At 40.4% G+C, this 22,241-nt stretch overlaps 2 protein-coding genes and 1 non-coding gene across 3 annotated transcripts in view; 1 reads left to right on the top strand and 2 right to left on the bottom strand.

Annotated features, from left to right (window-relative positions):
* RapGAP1 (Rap GTPase activating protein 1) overlaps nucleotides 1-22,241 on the top strand; it is a 711,927-nt gene that overhangs the window by 31,780 nt on the left and 657,906 nt on the right. The window lies entirely within an intron of this gene.
* LOC109036406 (glycine N-acyltransferase-like protein 3) overlaps nucleotides 1-22,241 on the bottom strand; it is a 260,900-nt gene that overhangs the window by 184,425 nt on the left and 54,234 nt on the right. The gene's annotated exons all lie outside the window — the stretch shown is intronic.
* Nucleotides 7,725-7,843, bottom strand: LOC140224928 (5S ribosomal RNA). Its single transcript, XR_011900149.1, has one exon. It is a non-coding gene; the product is annotated as a 5S ribosomal RNA (ribosomal RNA).

Raw genomic sequence — 22,241 nt, 5'->3', positions numbered from 1 at the left:
TATCTTAATTCTGCCATGCTAAGGAAGAACGCCGTATGAGCCTTCAAATTTTGTTATATTTTCTTCAATAAAAACCAACTTTACTAGAAAAATTGTGAATATTTACTTTAAATTTTCCAGACATTATTCGCAATTCTATAGAACATTTCTGAAAATTTCATGTAAAAATTCTCATAATTTTTCTCGAAAATACAGGTTTTATACAGGGAAATTTGGCAATTCTCGAATGTACATAAGACGTTTTTTCATTAGCGTGACAGTATTACAACATCGAGTACATGAGTATCGAACTCGGATTAAGAATTCTTCTTTTTAAAAAAATCAACTAAGCTTTATCCATGAAACTTCATGGGAACACTTTTGAACGAGTGAGAAAAATTCATAAAAATCTCCAAACACAGCAATAGGTTAGGTTTATTTCAAAAAATTGAAATAGCTCCATCAGAGTATCAAAATCTCTTTCAAGTTTTTGATTCTACTGAAGATCGGTCCGTTTTCCTAAATACAATATCCGCCCCTGCACCAATTTGCTAAATGCACAAACCTATAAAAATGGAAAGGAATAACTCAACTCAAAGGGCCTTTGTCTTGGTTATTTTACGGGCAGTATTTTATTATTGCACGACTTCCGCGCAGAATTATCCTGAACTCATCCTCCTTACGAAGAAAGTAATGCAAGCCACATTCAATTCTTTTGAAAAAAAAGGAGAAAATAATCATAGATAATATTGAAATTAAAGTTAAAATGAGAAGCGTGCTGAACACCAACAAGCGAGTAAGGCAAGACTTTTCATTTTAATTTAAATGGTCCATTCATAACACGCATAATGCGCTACTCTACTTTATTTAAATTTTGTTAAGAAAAAAAAAAAATACTGTATATGTATTCGGCAATAATTGGAAAATTCCGCTCCAAAAATGGCAACGTTGACAAAAATAACGGTAATTTAGATCTTGCAATTTTTCGCATGCCATCATTTTATATCTAGAATCTGGATGTTCCGAGCTCGTCATTGTTTTACCTCGTTAATCGAGATTTTAAGAGCTTCCTTTCCGACGCGACGGTTCCCGCTTTTATTATATTTCCGCGAAGGTGTTAAATGGCGGTGGAATGTTGAACTATTTTCCTAATTCCTCGAAATGCCAACAGAAATAGTTCGCGGATTCTTCAGCTTCCACTTAGCACCTCCAACCTTCATTTCAAATCCTCGGATCCGGATAGTTTTCTTAATGCGCGATTATTTTTCCGCTCGACGCGTCCTTTGTAAATTGTAAATTTCATTCCTTTGACTCTCCGCTTTCCGAAGAGTTAACAACGCTCCTTGATACCGTAGTCGACGACGAGGTTGTAAGTGTCCCTAGTAATCTCTCTCATAAAATGTCAACAGTTAAGATAGAATTACATGCCTCCGGAAAATTTTGATACATTTAGTCAGATGACGAACATCGCCGTGCTAAGAAAAAGCGTCGTATGAGCCCTCACAGATTAGCATGTTTTCTCCAATAAAAATTAAATTTTCTGGAAAAATTGTGAATACATTCCTCTAGTTTTTTTTGCAAAATTTTGTTTGCAATTTCATCTAAAATATCTGAAACTTTCAAGGAAATATATGCGAAACATTCTTCAAAAATTAATATTATGTCCAGGAAGATTTGGCCACTCTCAAATGTTCATACGGCGTTCTTTCTTAGCATGACAGAATAAGTGGCGCATAACTTAATTTGATCATTTGTTCGCAATTCAATCGAATAATAATGAGGGTTTAGTAGAAACGCTTGTTTCAGTTAAACAGACTCAATTGACATTGGGTAAAATCAACTTTAAATATTTATTCAGCAGGGATCTGAAATGTTTTGATGTTTTGTGAACTATAGTGAGTTAGTTGATTACGTTCAACGTGTTTTGGGCAGGATTGACTGAAATTTTGATGAGAAATCTGGTTTTGTTTTTTTTTTTGTTTTTTTTTGTTTTTTTTTTTTTCTACTTTAAATAGCCAACAAGGGCTAATCCCACGCTTTAAGTCCCATCCCCCCTCCGTGGGTGAAATAAACTCTTAAGCAATCAAATGGTCCATTGAAAAATTCGTAACATTCTCCGTAGCTCACTTCATCAAATCCGGTCAGACTTTTAGACTGCACGAGTCGAAGATAATTAGGATCAGTAATCGCCACATTCCTGAATTTTTTCCCGATCATCGATAACGTTTTCATTCTTGGTGTAACTGCCGCAAAATACACAGAAGCAACTCTGTGACTTCAAACAGCTTCTGCCACTTTCAACCCTTTTAGAACTAAAAGAGATGACGATACAACTTTTGCGCAACTCGATATAGTTTCTTCGCTAACTTAAATAACTTTTTCTCGTTGGAGTAAGTTTATCGTTATGTCCAAAGCGCTAAGATTATGACCAGTGGCGATTCTAGACAGTCGGCAAAACTGTTTTTCTTTGTCTATAATTGCATGTGATATAATCGATTCTTGGTGATGCAGCTTGCCTCCCTAAAATCGATATTTTTAATGGATTTAAATTGAGGAAAATCAGTGTTGCCAACTTGCAAAATTGCCACTGATAATGCTCGCCTGCGTGAGCCGCTCAATTTGTGCAACCGAACCTTTTTTGTCGTGTTTTGATTAATTCAAAAGTTTACATAAAGCGAACGTTCACTTTGCCAAACCGAGTGGTTAAATTTAGAGTCCCTTTATACTGAGAGTCAAGACAATGTGAATCCATTTCTGATTGGTTCCCGTATTTTAGGCCTCCACGATGTCACAAACGGGAATAAAGATTACATTTTTACGCATTGCAAAGATTATAATCTGGGGTGGACCGAGGAATTACGGGTTCGATAAGGAACAAACGGAATGAGAGAAAGAACGGAGAAGGGAATTTGAGAATGGGTCGATCAAAGATTTTGAAAAACGTTCAATTTGTGTAATCTTTATTCCCGTTTATGACTCCATGAGGGGGTGTTGTCTTGACTCTCAGTATAAAGGGACTCTAGTTAAATCAAAATGGAACACCTAACTTAGGTTCATATGAGCAAACTTTTCTTCATTTTACAGGATCCGAAATCCACAAAACCAGCATCTAAAGCTCTGCTTTGTCAAGTAGATAAAATTTTGACAAGCAATGATGGAACAGAGGTGGCCTATCAGAGTTCACAACAACCAACGCAAGCAGTTGGGGGGGGGGGGGTACTTAAACCGAAGGAGGAGGGAGTGATCCAGGTTGTTCCGCCCCGCGCGTGGCTCCGGGGGCCATCCCTTCGCGAGAGAAAAGCGCGAAAATATGAGTTATGTCCCCGGGTCGCCGGCGATGAACTCTCGGAACCGGCCCGCTCAACACGGACGACACGTAATTATTGCATTGTGTCACTTAATAATCTCCGCGAGGGGGGTTGACATTGAATAATTGGCCGAGGTGGAAAAAAACAAAATGCTCGAAATAATCAAACCCTTTTTAATTGTGCGCGACGCAAACACACTTTACCGGAAGGGATGCTCCATCTGGAGCCGTGCATCTGCCGCGCCGCGTCCCGAGCAGGGATGACTTTATACCGGGATTTGAACATACCCCTACACACCGAGGTTTATCTAGGCGCGGATATGTTGTGTACAGTGTGTCTTTACAGGGGCGAAGCGGAGCAGGGTGTCTACAAGTTCGGAATTTCTGGAAAGTTGGGAAATAGTACTGATTTTTTAAGGGCGCACAGTGGATCGAGTCAATAGGAGAGGTCGAACAAAATTTGGAAACTTTAAACGCTTATAACTCCGTGTATACAAAATTTTGAGGTTCCAAAGTGGTTCCATTGGTTTTTTCGTGAAATTTTCTTTTAAAGGCATCCCTTGGAACTTAAAATGTGACGAAATAAACACCAAAATTCTTAGTTTTAGTAAAAAATTTCATGTCTCTAATTGACTCGATCCACTGTGGGGCGGTCCGGAAGGACTGAGAAAGTGTGAAAATTCCGTTTGATGGTCCGGACTTTTTCCATTTTTGTCGCAATTTGAGGGAGAAATTCAAATTTTTGAAATTTTTCGAATTTCGTCAAATGAAGGTACCGAAAAAGTACTGAATTTTTTCGTTGAGGTACTGAATTTCTCGGGAATGTACTGAAAAAGTACTGTAAAAGTACTGATTTTTGGCCAGCCTGTTTTAGTGGACACCCTGCGGAGCTTAAAAGCTCTGTTGTAGATATGAGAGATAGTCACTTGCATGTGTCCTATAATCGAGTTCAAAGTTTTAAAACTTACAGGTGGATGAGATCGGGAAAGTTATCGTCCCACGAAACAACGCAATGCGCAATTGTTCGAGCGTCCGTAATGTCCAATAAGAAGACATCATACAGATGACCCCTCAGTTTTGTACTGGTACTCGTTTGGCAACATTTTTGTCTCCAATTGAAATTATGGAACTTTCTGGCCTTGTTTTCCCCGAAATATTGTGGACTCAGCACTATTTTACCACCTTGTAATACACAGCTCGGGCCATGACTTTTAGTGTTTTTTTCCTTATCAAGATATATTTGTTTGTAACAAAGTAGTGAAATGGTGCCGGGTCCACACCATTTCGCGGGGAAAACAAAAGGAAAAAGTTGTACGCTTGTACGCACAGTTTGGGGATATTTGTTTCACTGGAAAAAAAACACATTAGATCTAGAGCCCAGACTCTTGAAAACATTGACAAGAAAAAATACTCTTGATTCAATCAGATTTAAGCTTAAATCAAAAGGCAATCCGCTCAAATTAAGAGGCTTGGTTCTTGATTTAAGCTTAAATCTGATTGAATCAAGAGTATGTTTTCTTGTCGATGTTTTTAAGAGTCTGGACTCTAGATTCTAAATATATATATTTTTTCCAGTGTTGTTTAGTTACTCCATCGATGCGGAAGTAACTCTCAATTCAATTTTCAATTTCAGTTGTTCGTTGGAAGTTCAATTGGAATGGGACACCCCGTACGCACATGCGCGGCCCAGGGTCGCACTATAGCTATGCCTCCGTGTCAGGGCGTTTTGTTATTGGGGCTATTATCACTCTCAGCGCCGAGGGCTTCCGTTAGCCCCGGGCCCATAAATTACACCACTCGCGGCCACCTTTTTCGGGCCGGCTTATTTACGGCCTTATAATGTGATTCGATTTTTATTCATACGCATCTAAAACCTATTCGTGTGGGTTTAGCGATTTTGATATCTGTTTCCGCGAGGCCGGCCATTGTCGGCCGCGTTATCGCGTTACCGGTAACGCGCGTGCAAGTGCTTGTCCTCAATATTTACATCCGTCTCGCCTTTGTTCCTTCCCGCGTGTCGGGGTGTAAAATTTTTATCGGCGCCGCGGTGGGCGGAGAGTCGGGTCGGGTTTTGGGGGTTGCGATTGTTAGGACATGGTTTATGAGTGTCTGTGACGTGCTCGACCCGGAGAATGAGACCTCGTTCCTGTCTGGTGTCAACATGGACCCGCTGAATGTTTCGTAATAACAGGAAGAGTTCGTTTAGACACTAGCGAAAGTAATTCTGGTATACTGCCGTCCACAGAAAAACGAGCACCCCTCTCTTCAAACAGAAACAAAAATCTTCTATAAAACAGTTGCAATACGAGATCTGTCTGGAAAGTATCGATAATTTCTAACGGGTATTATATAAAAGGGCATCCCTTTCCTCAAACAGAGACAAAAATCTTCTAAAAAAGTTGCAACATGAAATCTGTTCGGAAAGTATCGATAGTTTCTATATTTTTATAGGAAATGAGCTAACCTCCAACCTTAGGCTTCAATCTCGTCTGATACAAGGATACAATCTGAACCGTTTCAAAACCGGCCTACCTAAGGATGACCTTCAGCGCTCTCATCGTATTTTCTCCAGAGTGTCCAGAGAATTTTGTTCGCGATTTATTTTTTTGTTGTCTCTTCGAATTTTAAGTAAAAATATTCGTAAACTTTTTTTTTTAATTAAGGATTTTTACCTGGTTTCTGCTGTTTTAAGGAAGAACACCGTCTGATCTTTCGGACGCTTCCATTTTTTTTTTTTTTTTTTTTTTTTTTTTTTTTTTTGTGATAAAATACGATTTTGAAAGCAAATTGGTGATTATTTTTCCTCCACTCTTTCTTTTTAGAAAATTTCATCCGTGGTCAGATCTAAATCACCTGCAAATTTCAAGAGAAAAGACGCATAACTCTTTTCAAAAAGAAACATTTTGTTGGAAGAAATTTGGCAATTTTCGAATGTTTTTCCGGCGCTTTCCCTTTTCATGGTAGAATTAAAGCCAAGGGTTCGGATTATAATACAAGATTACATATAACATTTGGGTAAGCGATTGCCTTACTATGCACTCAACATTTCTTATCTTTGAGGGAATTTTGGTAAATGTTACTGCATGTAGAAGATTTTGTTAGGTACCCACCCTCCTCCCTTATACCCTCTTGTTTCATCACCTGGCATAGTGCCCCTGCCTTACCAAATGGTCTTTTTTCTCTCCACGCCGTTCATTTTCGATGGTATATGTACATTTATATCGACACGTGGAAAAATCTCTATCCGCAAAACTTTCCGCCTACATTTTTCTCTTCCTTTACACTTTGTCTCAGTCTCTTTTTTCCCCCTAATTCCTCTCCTGCCTCCATTTTCTCCGTCCCTTAATCTAATTCTCGGTTTTTGTTTAACGGACACCCGTGGACCTGTTGAGCTCACTCCGGGAGCTTTGCGGAAGTCAAGGAGACCTCCTTTTGTTTCCACGCTGAATTTTTTCCCGCCGCTCAATTTGGGAGCCGGGAAAGGGATTTTCTCGCAGCGGCGGCAATTTGTGGGAGACGGATAAAGTTCAAACATCCATGATTGCGATCCCGCTGAGTTTCCTCGCGAGGAAAAGGGATTAGCCACTTTTTCGTAAAGGTCAGAGCTGCATCCTTTTTTTCGCGAGCTCCGGCTCCTCTCTCCATTTCCCGACCTCGGACAACCCAAGTCCTCTCATTTACCGGATCTCATCACGGATTAAAGGCTACCCCAACTGTTGTCAGTCTTATACGAAAGTCGCTCAGTCGCATTTTGATGACTGGGGTTTCAACCACTGCGTTACCCGCCATTAGCGCACAAAGTTGCTCCCATATTTTAAGTCGACTCTAAAAGTAACCAAAAATTAACCCCCTGTTTGGTTCATTTTAATTTTGATTAAACTCAAGCAATTATTAATAAAGAGCACGGACTATTTCAATGATATGCTGATAACTTTCACTGGAAAAAAAAAACACATTGGATCTAGAGTCAAGACTCTTGAAAACATTGACAAGAAAAAGACTCTTGATTCAATCAGATTTAAGCTTAAATCAAGAGGAAATCCGCTCAAATTAAGAGGCTTGGTTCTTGATTTAAGCTTAAATCTGATTGAATCAAGAGTTGTTTTTCTTGTCGATGTTTTTAAGAGTCTGGACTCTAGATCCAATGTGTTTTTTTTCCAGTGTTGGCTAGAATACCTATATAGCGAGAGCACGGACATGTTGGTAATTTTGATGAGGTTAAATGATGGAGCTCTTAGGGCCCAAGAGAGTAGCCAATCTTAATTCAAATTATCCACACTGATTGATTATTACAGTTGTTATGACCAGTTGTTGGTAAAGCGAGTATTTGACTTGGTTCCTGCATTTTACTCATTTTTGCGGAGGAACGTCCATTTATGAACTATGTAAAACAAATTAATAGCCTCGTGACAAAAACGTGAATTTGAGCTAAAATAGAAGCCAACAGCACGCAGTGTTCCCAAGCGGTCTCCCATCTCAGTACTAACTACGCCCGACGCTGCTTAACTTCGGTGATCGGACGAGAACCGGTGCTTTCAACGTGGTATGGCCGTTGGCGAGGAGCCGGGCAGGTGGATTCGTGGATAGGCCCATCTATCTACCTCCAATTTTGTCCTGCCTGAGAGCATACATCGATAGTTTTGAAGTTACGTCCTGGAGCTTTTAGGGCCCAAAAGGAAAAGGGCAGCCAGTGTATAATCTCAAACTATGTGATATATTATTGCAATTGTTACGACCCGTTGTCTGTGAAGCACGAATTTGACTTAGTTTTTGCATAAACCTACTCATTTTTGCGGAAACAGGCCCATTTATGGACATTCTTGGTCATTTTGATCGATATTGGAATCTGAAGATTGGCTGCAATGACATTCTTCGTTTTCAAAGGTTTTTTGCTCTCTTGGGCCATGAGATCTCCATATTTCGACTTCTCCGTACTCTCCCTATGGGTACTCTAATGTTGGCCAATGGTCCGTCAGTAGAAGCACCCATCGTCCAAGATTTTAAGAACGGAAAAAAACCACTTAGCGCTGAGCCCTAACACTTTAGATAAAATATCGTTAGCCCAAGGCGCAGTACGGCTGAGTCCTATATTTTGTGGGGCTGGACCCTACAGCTGTAAGGCTCAGCACTATTTTCCTGTAGTTGGTGCTATTTTGCCTGAAGTGTTAGGGCTCAGCGCTTAATTGTTTTTTCCGTGAGTACAATAAATAGAGAAATGAATATAAAAAATTACGGACAGCCAGGAGAGGCTCCGTGCTTCAGATATGAGTTTTAATTTTTATTATCAGTAACTATTGCCTAATTTAGTGTGCGTCGGTGCACGAAGACACTGTTAATGAATACAATCTGCCAGGAACAATATTTCATGGCTATACTTAAAACTACGCCCCAGTCAGGTAACCGGAAAATTTCAGGAAATTTTAAAAAGTCAGGGCCTTAGATCATGAAATGCCAGGGAAAATGACGAATGTCAGAAAAATATTTTCAGGTCAACTTTATCTGCTTTCTAAAATGTCTTTGACGCCTCGAACAACGAATGTTGCATTAAAATCACGGAAAAAAGGCAGGGGTTGTTGGATGGCATGGAGATTTCCAATTAATTGTATCACAATTAACACAAACACACACACACACACCCTCACCCTCAATTGTGACTCTACCCCAATTTTCTGGGTGATATGGGCATTGCCAATTAATTGTGGTGGTGTACCGCAACATTTGAGTTGAGAACCTAATTAATATATTGGAGTACTGAGTACTCCAATATATTAATTAGGTTCTCAACTCAAATGTTGCGGTACACCACCACAATTAATTGGCAATGCCCATATCACCCAGAAAATTGGGGTAGAGTCACAATTTTAGGGTACACTGGGAAAAAAACACATTGCATCTAGAGTCCAGACTCTTGAAAACATTGAGAAGAAAAAGGACTCTTGATTCAATCAGATTTTAGCTTAAATCAAGAACCAAGCCTCTTAATTTGAGCGGATTTCCTTTTTATTTAAGCTTAAATCTGATTGAATCAAGAGTCCTTTTTCTTGTCAATGTTTTCAAGAGTCTGGACTCTAGATTCAATGTGTTTTTTTCCAGTGTATACCTCTAACGGCTTTTTTCCGTGATTATTTCAAATTATATTATAGAGTATGATAAGTCTTTTTAGCTCAAATATTAAGGAATTCTACCCAAATTGGTTAGAAGAATGTCGGAGAACCCCATTCTCTAAATTCCTGCGGCAACCCTGACTAAACTGCAACGGTGCATCCGAACTAACGACAACCAGAAAGTTTGTATCCCGGTAATCGGCTCTGAAAGGACGGAGGTAAAATGAGATGGAAAAAGGAGGTATGTGGTCAAACTTCTCCCCACTCCCCACCCTAATATCCCTCTCGCTATCTCTCTCTGTTTCTCGTGTTCAACCGGTCGTTCGAAAAGCTGAAAAAGGGATGAAATCAGAGCTGAATCCGCTACTCCGCGACGAAACTAACCCGCGAGCAACTTTTTTTCGGTCAGCCAGGGATCAACTTCAGCTGCAGCTGAGATTTTTTAACAGAATTAGGAAGGCTCCAAACTTTCTTGGTTCATCAGAGTGGATTTTAGAGGAATCTGCGGAAGCCAACCTCACCACGTGCAAGTGCTACGTGCAACTGACAGTCCATTATATTATCTTCTTCCAGGGAACTTTCATTTCAATCCCCATGACGTCACGCTAGGCTGTATTAAGTCTTGGTTCAACGCTTCTTTTGTAATCTCTTAACTGTATAACAAGCGCCACCATGAGATTGTTGCAAACTTTTGCTAAAGCCTAAGAGAGCTTTTTTCAAAGTATATTTGCTTTAAAATCACGTTTTGCTCATTTTTATCTATAAGTGTAGCAACTCCAAGAATTTGGATTTTTCTTCCACAAATTACGAGAAACCCTGATTACTATCGTACTTAATCTCGTTGGTTTAAGCCTTCAGTGATATGCCACAATTACTCTGAAACTATAATGGATTAATGATTTTTGTTTCTTGTTGAGCGAAGCATTTGATGAGGAAAGAAAAAAGAATATAAAATAATCTAGAATGGAATTATAGCGAGTTTTTTGTTTTTCAAAACTTATTTTTAAAATCAAATGCAGCTTTTTTCCATAGATTTAAAGAGAAACGAATCAAAGGGATTCTCCCCCAAAATATTCATATTTTCATTTTTTTTTCTTCAAATTACGGCCAGCAAAAAGGTTTTGCGCGTTGTCAATTATTCAATCACTCCCACTCGTGTGTTATTTTACGTATCTGCTGTGGTATGCTTTCTGAAACGAGTGAGTTTAAAAACCCGCAAAATGTGCATCCAGACGTAAGTTTCAGATTTTTTTAATGAATGATTTCAAAGGGTTTTTACCCTTTGAATCGCTCTCTAAAACTCCAGCAATAGCTCACAACAACCTCATTAAGGGTCTATTTATAAACCGACGATAATATCATAGATTATTCAAAACTCGAGCAACGAGACTATCATTCATGCGCAGCTATGATCTATCCATCCCTAATTGATCGAAGGAGAAAGTCCCTATCTCGCTGACAAGAGAATAGCTACTCAGACACGCTGAGTTTTTCATCCCATTTAAGCTCAGCGGCGAGGCGTGAATAATCGATTAACGATATTTCCCCATTTGAAGCTATGATAAAGAATCGACTATTAAGGTTTTCGTTGCGAACACCCTGTTTATCGATCGTTTTCCGTAGGTTTAAATGGCCGATCATTCGATATATCGAAAAGCACGCTACGCCGCTTAAGCTCGCTGTCCGGACGAGCAGAAAAAATCGGCGAAAAAAGGAGGCGATAGACTTCAAAGCAGCTGAGGAATAACAAGAACTGCCACGAGAAGATCGACAGTGTCACGCCAAGATGATTGATGTCTCCGCGGATGAGATATAAGATTTTAGACGTTGATGCTGCTAAGTACAGGGTGTTAAACCGTGACGCAAGTCGGGTTATCCGCGCTTGCCTCCCTTTGAAAGCAGAGATTATTGACGAGAAAATAATGGGGAGCGTGAAAATAAGGGCGCAAGTGAATGGAGATAGATACAGTCAAAAATATTGCGGTTCAACCCTTGATCTTTTCTTTGTTTTTGCAGGGTGACAGGTTGTTTTCGTTTGGAGAAATTCGAATGTACTCCTGTGATTTCCTCGTGTGTTAACATGAAATCAGAAAACGCAATCGTCGACAGGCTTGCACAAGTGAAATGAAAAATATGAATGAATGGAACTTTCCGTGAAATATTTCATGAAATGTCACGAAATTGGGAACATTATGGAAAATATGAAACACATTTTCAGAGGCTGGGTATTCAACCTTGCACTAAAAACATCAACAAGCAGAAATCCATCGTGTTTCATTCAGTTTTGTATGTGGTTTCGAAAAATTATTTTTCAATATCTTCCACATTTTCCAAAATTTCGAGATTTCATTTTCCACGAAAAATTGCAATGCTGCTCGTCGATCCATAGCCTCCTCTCGAATCGCAACCAGTGTTCGAAACTCACCTTTGAGTTTTAGGAGCCAAGTGGCGCACCAAGCCCGATGTTTAGGCGCCATTGAAGATTTTTTAGGGGCCAAGTTGACTTTTTGCCTACATATTACGGCGCATTTAGTGAGAAGTTAGACGCAAGATGTTTTCGTAACAGAACTAGCAAGTAGCTGTAACTTGGAGAAGACAAAAGCACTAAGAATGACATCGTGAAGAATAGAAAAAGCAAGCTTTCACTTGTAGTGCTGAAAATTCTGAGTTTTTTCCGTTCAAATAGATTTGTTTTTCTTTTTTTATGTGACTTCCTGTGAAATTCCAGATTTTTAGGGGACAGTTTTTAGGGGCCACGCACGGAGGGCCAGCAGCCGAGTTTAGGCGGACAAAAGTCTTCAGAGGCGCCTGAACTTACTAATATGAGAGAATGTATGTTTAAAGGGGTAATTTAGGTCGCTGAATCCATATTTTGGGTTTTTGTAAAGAAATTTTGAAGTTTTTGATGAGAATTATTAAAAAAAATTGCTTTTTCAACGGGTAATTAATAGCAATTTTTCACTCAAATCTTCAGAGGTACCTGAGTTTGTTTTGTGAGAAGAAATTGGTTTCTGAGGATTATTTTGGTGAGTAAATTACAGTTTTGCTTTCTTTGTTCAACATTTTTCAGTTTACAATTCAAAAAATTTGAAAAATGATGATTTATCTGTGGGTAATATATGGGAATATATGTCACGTATTTTTCAGCAGAATTAGCATTGCATCTCATCTCGCCCAACGAAAATATTCATAGCTCAGAAAATTGCCGAAAACTGCAAGTGAACCAAAGAAATTCTCAAATTTCAGAGTGTGCTTTTACTTAAAATTGACCATTTGAATCCTTCAGCCATGTCCAGAAAATTCAGGAGTCGTCTGCATGTCGCGTATTTTTCAGCGTTATTATAGTATTGAATCTCATCTCGCCCAACGGAAATACTCATTGCTCAGAAAATTGCGAAAAATTGCGAGTAAACCGCAGAAATTCTAAAATTTCAGAGTGTGTTCTTACACGAAATTGACCATATGAACCCTCCAGACATGTCCAGAAAATTCAAGAGTCGTCTGCATGTCGCGTATTTTTTGGCGGAACCAATGTAAATATTGCCTTGAAGAATGCACTTCTTTTGCCAGAAATTAGAAGATAGAAAGGCAAAGCCGGAATAAAACCTTGAATTAGAAAATTTTATTCAGAATCAGTCATATTTTAACCCTATAAGTCGGGCCGCAATCGTATGGACATCTATAATAACAATATAAGTAGATTAGCATAGGATAGCGCCATTATACGGCATGCTTGCAATTTGGCAACACTGCCTTTCATCCATATGAGCACATCTACGATAGAATCGATATATATCGAAAATCCTAACCTAGAATCGATTTTCGTTAATGTATTTACATTGAGAAAGAGCATTGATGCCAACATGCAAGAATCGCCAATGCCTGGCACGTGAGTGATCTAATATAGGAAATTAGCTTAAAATCCTCGATCTTGCGTCACAAAAAAATTCATAACTCACGGTAAGGCAAGAAAAGGCAAATGAACCAATGAAAATTTAGATGTTTAGGATGTACTGAACCACATGGTAGCGGTCCGTAACCTTACAGATCTTTACAGAAAATTGCAGACCACTTTAAACCTAAAAATTAGGCCATTTTCATGCCCAGTTTTTAATTTTGTGTACCTGACTATACAATGCACAAAATTGATAAAAATACCTTAAAGTAAAATGAAAACATGTTAATCTAACTTGGTAAAACAATCGCCATGTTGGGAAACACTCGAAGATTTGTGAAACATAACATTTTGGATGAGCGTTGAACCAAGCCAGCATAGAGGATAAATAAACACACCACGCGCGCTCAGGAGAATCTTGGCATCGCAGTCTTATTAGTGATAAGACCCCCAAACCCAGTGATGTACAGATACTCCATGATATACCTTATCGCTCAGTGGTGTCTATTTTCGAATTTTCTGGACAAGCCAAAATGGACTTTTGTCCAGCTAAATTCGATTCCTGGCCCTCTGTGCCACGCTGGCGCAGAGCCTTCATTTTTTAGGCGCCATGACCAAAATTTTAGGCGCATTTGGCGCATTGGCGCCTGTAAGTTTCGAACACTGCTGGGTATTCAACCTTGCACTAAAAACATCAACAAGCAGAAATCCTTCGTGTTTCATTCAATTTTGCATGTAATTTTGAAAAATATTTTTAAATATCCTCCATATTTTTCTGAAATTTCAAGATTTCATTTTTCACAAAAAATCGCAATGCTGCTCGCCGATCCAGAGCCTCCTCTCGAATCTTGACACCCCGTATTTCGTCTGATGACGCGTGCACGTCATAGGCGCTTGGCTATCGGACACGTGCTAAACGCGCGAGCCCGCTTGCCGCGCGCGAGGTATCAGGTGCACGGTGCCGGGGTATTTATCTTCTCGCGGGAGGATCATCACGTATCCTGCACGGGCTGCAGTGCCTCAGCCTCAGTGTTGAGTGTCTCAGTCTCTCAAGCCGGCTCCAGACTACGCGGCATTCGCCGAGTACCGAGCCGAGTAACGAATATTCGGGGTTCGGGAAGCGACGGGCAGATTCCAGTGTTTTCACGAGTGTACAGCGCCACACTACTCGTGAAAGTCGTACTTGGCTCGTCATTTGGCAAATAACGAATTTCTGATGGGAAAGGACAAATGTTCGCCAAGTGAAGAAAATACACTGGAAAACGCTGCACCTCTTCGCCCCCTTCCTACAAAACTATAGCGAACATTCGGCGAGTGAGGGCGAGTAGTCTGGATGGCACCCCGATGTTGCCCCGATGTCGCGATGGACGCTCGGCCTCGCGCTCGCGATCCCTTTGACTCGTGTCACAAAAACCGACTTTTAGCGGGTTGGGGCGAATGCCGAGCCGAGTGACTCGCCTCGCGTCAACACGAGCCAAGTAGACGCGAATGTTCCATCCAGACTACGCGGGACTTGCCAAATATTCGGTATTCGGCGAGTAATATTCGGCGAATGCCGGCTGGAGCCGGCTTCAGCGATGAGTCCCGGCTTAACTACCTCCGACGGCGCGCGCTCATCAACCTGAACTTGTCAGCGATGATTTAAGGCCCTTGTCTCGTCGTCCTCGTCGCGTCGCGTCACCTTTCGCAGCCCATAATCTCGCGAATTTTCCACGAGCGAATGGAGTTAGCAAAAGGCTTCGTCTGACGGATATTTGAAGCATACTGCCGCACAGTGGGTCGAGTCAATCCCAAAGGTCGGCCATGAAGTTTTAGATCAAAACTACAAATTTCAATGTTTATTCGTCGTTTCATTGATTATTATGTCTGACTTCTATGGTGTAGTGGTTGTAGCGCTAGCTCTATGATCGGGAGATCCCGGGTTCGATTCCCGGCCAGGTGACCCGAGTTTGATGGTCTCAAACAATGGTTGCCTGGGACTGGTTGTTAGGGACGGAGGGAGGACGGGACTGAAGCGCAGGATTAGCCCTTGGGGGCTACTTGAAATAGTAAAAAAAAAAAAATTCTATCGAATTGTAAATTTTGAGGGGTGATTCTTAAATAACTTTTTACTAAAAACCAAGGAGACCATTGTTAAGACCTAAAAGTTTGTAAAAACTGAGTTATGAGCTTTTAAAGTTTTCAAATTTTGTCCGGCTTCTCCCATCGACTCGATCCACTGAGTGCCTTGCCAAGGAAGAACGCAGTATCAGCCTTCAGAAGTTGCCACATTTCCTTTAATGAAAAACGAATCCACTGGAAAAATTATGCATTTTCCCCCGCAAATTTTTCAGACGATTCCGTGCGCAATTTAATCCAAAACATATGAAAATTTCGTGGAAGAATATGCATAACTTTCCTCAAAGATACATGTTTTATCCGGGGAAATTTGGCAACTCTAGAATGTTCATACGGCGTTCTTCATTAGCACGGCAAGAGAGCTTTTCGACGAAATTGAGATGAAAGCAGCACTATATCGATGGCTAAAGTGCAAAACCACGTATCTTCATTGCGGTGTTTCAAAAGTATTGCTCCTATTTAATTTTTTCTGAGAGAAACAAGCTAAGCCATATTGAGGATTATCAAACATCGAACTCTAAAACTAGGATTTTGAGTGTAGGGTAACTGGTCCCCGAGGTTTCCTCGAAAATACAACTCCAACTGAAGATGGTGGGGGGGGGGGGGTGTCGGTGGGTAGCTTGGGTGTATCAGCCAAACGTGACACAGCCCTAAATCTTTTCATCTATACCTAGGGGCTTTTTAGTGACACACTGAGAAAAAACTATGGTTTATAAACCTATTAGAGGTAAATATGGAACACCCATAATAGTCGTAAATAAACTAATGATTCTCGGTCTGTGAACCATACTAAGGTCTCTGTACTTAATTAAGGTACCCCGTACCATAACTAAGGTATATGTGCTATTATTATATGTAGAGGTACTACTATTAGTGGTGTTCCATATTTACCTCTAATAGGTTTATAAGCCATAGTTTTTTCTCAGTGCACCCCAGTCCGTAAGCCGATAAGGGAGGTGTAAAAAAGTAATTCTGACGAAACTTTCAGCCTTTTCAAACTCTCGTCAGCAGGCGCGTTTAAAATGCGGACATCGATTAAATCGCCCTCAGCAGAATGTTTGAGGGAATGCCCTAACGAAGCTGAAGTGAGTTTAAATCTCAAAGCTTGGATTCTCTAACTCGAGTTGAATGAAGCCCCAGGCTGATCGATCCCCTAGGCAGTTTTCTCCGGCTTCCTCGAGGGTTAAATCGTCGTCTCCCGCACGAAGGAACGTAACTCCAATCCAAGGTTGCCAAATTGACTCCAACAATTAATTTATTTTACAAAAATGTAAGTGTGCAATTTATATCCAACTTTGTCTGATTTTTGCATGAAATCGGAAGAAAAATCAGTGAAATTTTCAGTTAGAAATGCCCAATACTTTTCTGGTTAAAATGCAATTTACGAAAGGAAATTTGGCAACATTGAAATGTAGTAGTAAATTGTAGTCTTTCGTGCGGAAAACGACGAAATGAGGTAAAAAGAAATCAAGGCGCAAACTGAGGGGTCTTTATCTAACGTTCATGATGGATTCCCGCCCTGCAGTGATGTCTGATGTGCAACATGAACACCGAAAAAGAAGTGATGCTGATTTTACATTCTGGATGTAACAAAGTGTGCGAGAACTCACAAAACGCTGAATTAACCGCCGTAGCAGTTGGTTTTACATCTTGACATTGCTAAAGTAACAGCCGTAACGGTTAATTATTCAGCGTTTTGTGAGTTCTCGCACACTTTTTTACACCCAGAATGTTAAATCAGCATCACTTTTTTTTCCGGTGAATGTAGAAATTCTGCCGGATTATTAACACAATTTACAACCTGACCTCTATTGAAGAATGTTCAAGTTTCTTTCGACTAGGAAAACAGGCGTAAAGACATCAAGAAATGAATACAAACGCCGGTTCCTTATGGAAAAATTCTGCCTTCGGAAAAGTTTGAGGGTGATTGAAAAAATGAAAGACATTTTCGGATTCTATGACTCAAAGTACATAAGCTTCGCCCCTTTCAAAAGGGGTAGATTTAATTTTGATATATTTTTTGGGGTAGACTTTTTTCAAAAGCTTTCTAGGTGTTTCCTCGTAACATTTCGTCACGAGGAAAGCAGCGTTCTATTTCCGGTACAAATATTTTTGGGTTGACTTTAGCTTGCGAAAATTACAAGCGCTTCGACCCGAATTTTTTGAGAATAGTAATTGGGTTTTGAATTCTGAAAACGCGGTTTACCCAAAAAATATTAATTCAGATAAAATCAAGCTAGAAAACTTTTGAAAATGTGACAGAGATGTATGAATGTAGGTTAAGATTAACCGATGTGATCTATCGGGAACCAACACGGAGAAAAAAAGCTCGTGCGTGGGACCCGAAGTTTAGGTCATATGGATCTCTGAAGTTTTTAGATTGAGCATCTGAACACTTAAGGTCTAGCTGTCGGGTTCGGATCACACATCTGAAACTTCAGTTCTTACATCTGAAGTACTTCAGATGTGAGAACCGAAGTTTTTCGAATGTGAAAACCGAAGTACTTTAGACGTAAGAACTGAAGTTTCAGGTGTGTGATCCAAACCTCAGCAGCTGGACCTTAAGTGTTCGAATGCTCAATCCGAAAACTTTAGAGATCCATATGACCTAAACTTCGGGTCCCACGCACGAAGTTTTTTTCTCCGTGAAAGTATGCCTCAACTGAAGACATTCCTTCTTGCCTACTGACACGGCAATACTCTCTCTAAATGGGTGCTCTGTCGCGAACCAGTCAATAATTGGCGCAGTTTTTCCGTACCGGAAGGATCGAGATGACAATATTTTCCCACCTGTTAGCAGTAGCAAGTAGGGTGAAAATGGGGATTTGACCACAGTAAATTATCCAACAGCGTTGCATGATTGTGCAGAAAAATACGAATTAAATTACAGCGTTGTATAGGGATTATTGTTTAATATGGCAACGCTGTAAAAAGAAAGTATTGCATGTTGCCCCTTCAATATGCGGGTTATGCAATCGTGTATGAATGCCCCTTCATTTTTCGGGTTATGCAATGGTGTATTTTTCAAGATGGCGCAGCAGTGTTGCCGGACGGTATGTAAATAAATGATTTATTTATTGGTGAAATTTTGCAACATTGCATTTTACAGTGTTGCCAGATGGGGCGAGAAATTAGTTGATTTTTCCGTACAGTGTTACCAGATTGTGCAATAAATTCGGATTTTCGGACTTGTAAAATTTTTCGGTTTCGAGAGACCGTATCTTTCCATATGGGTCGGTATCTGATACTGTAGATTAGGGTCTGATTCGGTAAAATTGGAAAATTTTCGGAAAATCACCCTCGTCCGATCCGGCGCGGACCGATTCGATTCTTTTACGCTATCGAAGATCGGAAAACTGTACGGACCGAATTTCGATACGAGTTTTGGTTTTCAAGATTTCGGACTTGTAAAAATTTTCGGTTTCGAGAGACCGTATGGGTTTTCCCACTCTCGCTCTCCGTTCGTTTCTGTTCGTCCCTTCGAAAGGCTTCTGACCGCCATGCAAGAGCCTACCCTATGATTAGGGCCAGTTTTCACAATGTCGCGCAGTGTCGCTTGCACGTTATGCCCTGGAACGCTAACGAACGCTGGACTATACGAGGGATTTCCCACTCTCGCTCTCCGTTCGTTTCTGTTCGTCCCTTCGAAAGGCTTCTGACCGCCATGTAGGAGCCTACCCTATGATTAGGGCCAGTTTTCACAATGTCGCACAGTGTCGCTTGCACGTTATGCCCTGGAACGCTAACGAACGCTGGACTACGAGGGTTTTCCGATGCGTATCGGGAACCTTGTGTTTTGGGAATGGATATTGCAATGTACAGTTTGATGAATTAAAAATTTTTTTATTGGATATTTACAGTTTCAGTTTAAAAAACAGTTCGCGTTTAGAAAACGCACTAAAAACGTGAGGGTTGTCAACCACAAACATCGGATCCTTCTCCTTCTCCGAACTTTAAATCTACACTTATGTCATCGAGTTTCCGATTGTTATTTTTCCGGGCCATCCTGATGAAACGGAACTTGCAGTCGGATGAAAGGTACTTGGAGTACAGGTACGGTGCGGAGCAAATGAGCGCCAGTAAACTCAAGATGAATAGAAGAACATCCGTCAAGGTAGAGGGTGCGCATTTGATTTCCGGACAGACAGGGCACATTGTGATGTTTGCTTCGGATGAGTTTTCCACCAGTGAGGATTTCACTCCAACAACAGCAATGATGATGGTGATGAGAATTATTTTTTCAATCATGATTTCTTCCTTGCGATACTGAGAAGAGAATGCATACTATTTATACGAAATCCAACTGCTAGACCCGCTCTCCTCTCTCTCTTGTGTTTAATACCACGCGAATTGCACTTAACAGTCTACCTATCTTCCAGTCCTCTTCGTCTACTTTCTTGTACCCCTGCTTTAGGAAGTAAATTATTTCGTGCTCGTCTGCGACACGTTCTAGGAGAAGGCAAAATCTTTCCGTTATCTCAACTAAGCCGTAACACCCGACGGGATCGGAAGTGTCTATTGAGCTGAGTTTGAGATGGTGGAATAACTTGTCAGGAAAAAGGAGTCGGGCAAACTTGATCAAAAGCTCTGCTCGTATTCCTGTAAATTTGAAAGTGAGAGCCTCATATACCATATCCAAGGTGTTCATCGCTCTGATCGATTGTGATTTGAGGGTTGGAGCGTCCATACTTGACGAGTTCTTGTTTTGAAATGATCGATCACACTTCCTCGACACTATTTATACGTTCCCCCGACTCGCATTGATAATTTTCCCACTTGAGAAAATTTAGCACTCAGACAGACTCGAGTGGGCGTTATCGAGGTAGAGGCACTTAAGTGGTGGATAACAATGATGCAACTTTCTCGCCTCTTGCATCAGCTACTCGAACCACTCTGGGTGATGCAACTTTCTCGCCTCTTGCATCAGCTACTCGAACCACTCTGGGTGATGCAACTTTCTCGCCTCTTGCATCAGCTACTCGAACCACTCTGGGTGATGCAACGTTCTCGCCTCTTGCATCAGCTACTCGAACCACTCTAGTCAAGCGCAGTAGGTAGGGGAATCATTTTGTCTTCGCCTTCGTGGATAATAGTTTCGCCGCCAGCGTCCCCAGTGTCCAGTGCTAACGTAACCGACCTAATCGAGTTGGACAAATTATGACGACATAGTTTGTCCGAGTGAAACCGAGTTTTGTGATTATCAAATACTACTATATTTACTCCGTGGTAAATTATAACTCTACATAAAAGTGTAATTTATGTTACGACTTATGACGACATAGTTTGTCCGAGTGAAACCGAGTTTGGTGATTATCAAATACTACTATATTTACTCCGTGGTAAATTATAACTCTACATAAAAGTGTAATTTATGTTACGATTTATGACTACACAGTTTGCCCGAGTGAAACCGAGTTTGGTGATTAACAAATACTACTATATTTACTTTGAGGTAAATCATGAGTCTACAGTTTCTTTCCGCTCGGTGAGGAAACTATATATTTTTACCTCCGCGTAGAAAACTCGTCAGTCTCACTTTTGGAAACCCTCGAGCTTATAATAGTGTTCACTCTGAAATCTTTTCAGAGAACAGAATCTTACAAACGAGAAAATAGTGTTGATTTTCTGTTCTGACGAAATCAGAAAATCTCGAGCTTATAATAGTATAAAACTTTGAGCTTAAAATAGTATTCACTTGTTCGCTCTGAAATCTTTTCAGTGAACAGAATCTAGCAAACGTAAAGAAAGTGCAAGTTTTCTTTTCTGACCGACTCGGAAGACTTTGAGCTTAAAATAGTATCTTTATCATGGCTGCTCAAGAACAGAATGTTGAAACTTTCATCCAATGTGATATTTGTGATGAATTTTATAAACAAGGTGAAAAGCATGAACATGGTGCGGAACAAATTAAGAAGGAGGAGGGTATCAACGATGAAACGAATATTAAACAGGAGCTCATCCAATGTGATATTTGTGATGAATTTTATAGACAAGGTGAAAAGCACGAACATGGTGCCGAACAAATTAAGAAGGAGGAGGGTATCAACGATGAAACGCACATTAAACAGGAGCACAACGCCCTCATCCATTGTGATCTTTGTGATGAGTTTTATGCGGAGGGAGAGAATCATGAGCAATCTCCCGAACATATTGAAAAGATGTCCACCTCATCACCTACCGATGACAACAACGATCAAGAATATTGTGACACGTGTAAAATATCATACCATAAAAGAGAAAAACATGAAGAATCTGCAAGTCACATAAGAAATTTGTTCGAGATGAAAGTACCGATTGTTCAAGTTGAGACTGCTTGTCAAAGCAGGTTGAAAACATTTTTCATCACAAACTTCCAGCCAGAGAATCTCATCATAGATGAGTACCTCCTATCGGCTAAAGACCTCATAATTAAAAAAATAAAAGAAGAACTCACCGGCGAGGCATTGAAGGTTAATATACTAGTTTACGCCGAGTACGAGAAAGCTGATGATAAGGACAAGGAAGGAATGCAGTTGAAAAAGTTTAAGACTAAAAACGAAGCTATTTTCGCGTCAACGGATCTGGACGAGTATTATGAAAAGTTCAGGGCCAAGATCAATAAAGAGTCATTCGATTTTCACATGAACGGATCCGGGTGGGTGCTGAAGAAGATACAAGGTATGGAGCTACGTATCAACCGCTATTACGCGTTACATCGAGGAGGAACGTACGTTAAGCTTCCGTTTCGAACGAACAATGTTGTCAATGTAAATAACGGTGCATTAAACGATTGTTTCCTGTACGCAATGTTGGGAAAGTTCGTCCCGAAGGAAGAGAAGAATAAATTTCGTCCGGAAAT

This window comes from Bemisia tabaci, chromosome 6, assembly GCF_918797505.1.
Source record: "Bemisia tabaci chromosome 6, PGI_BMITA_v3".
Taxonomy (NCBI): Eukaryota; Metazoa; Arthropoda; class Insecta; order Hemiptera; family Aleyrodidae; genus Bemisia; species Bemisia tabaci.
Note: the sequence above shows the minus strand (reverse complement) of the source record. Positions and strands in the feature narration are given on the sequence as shown.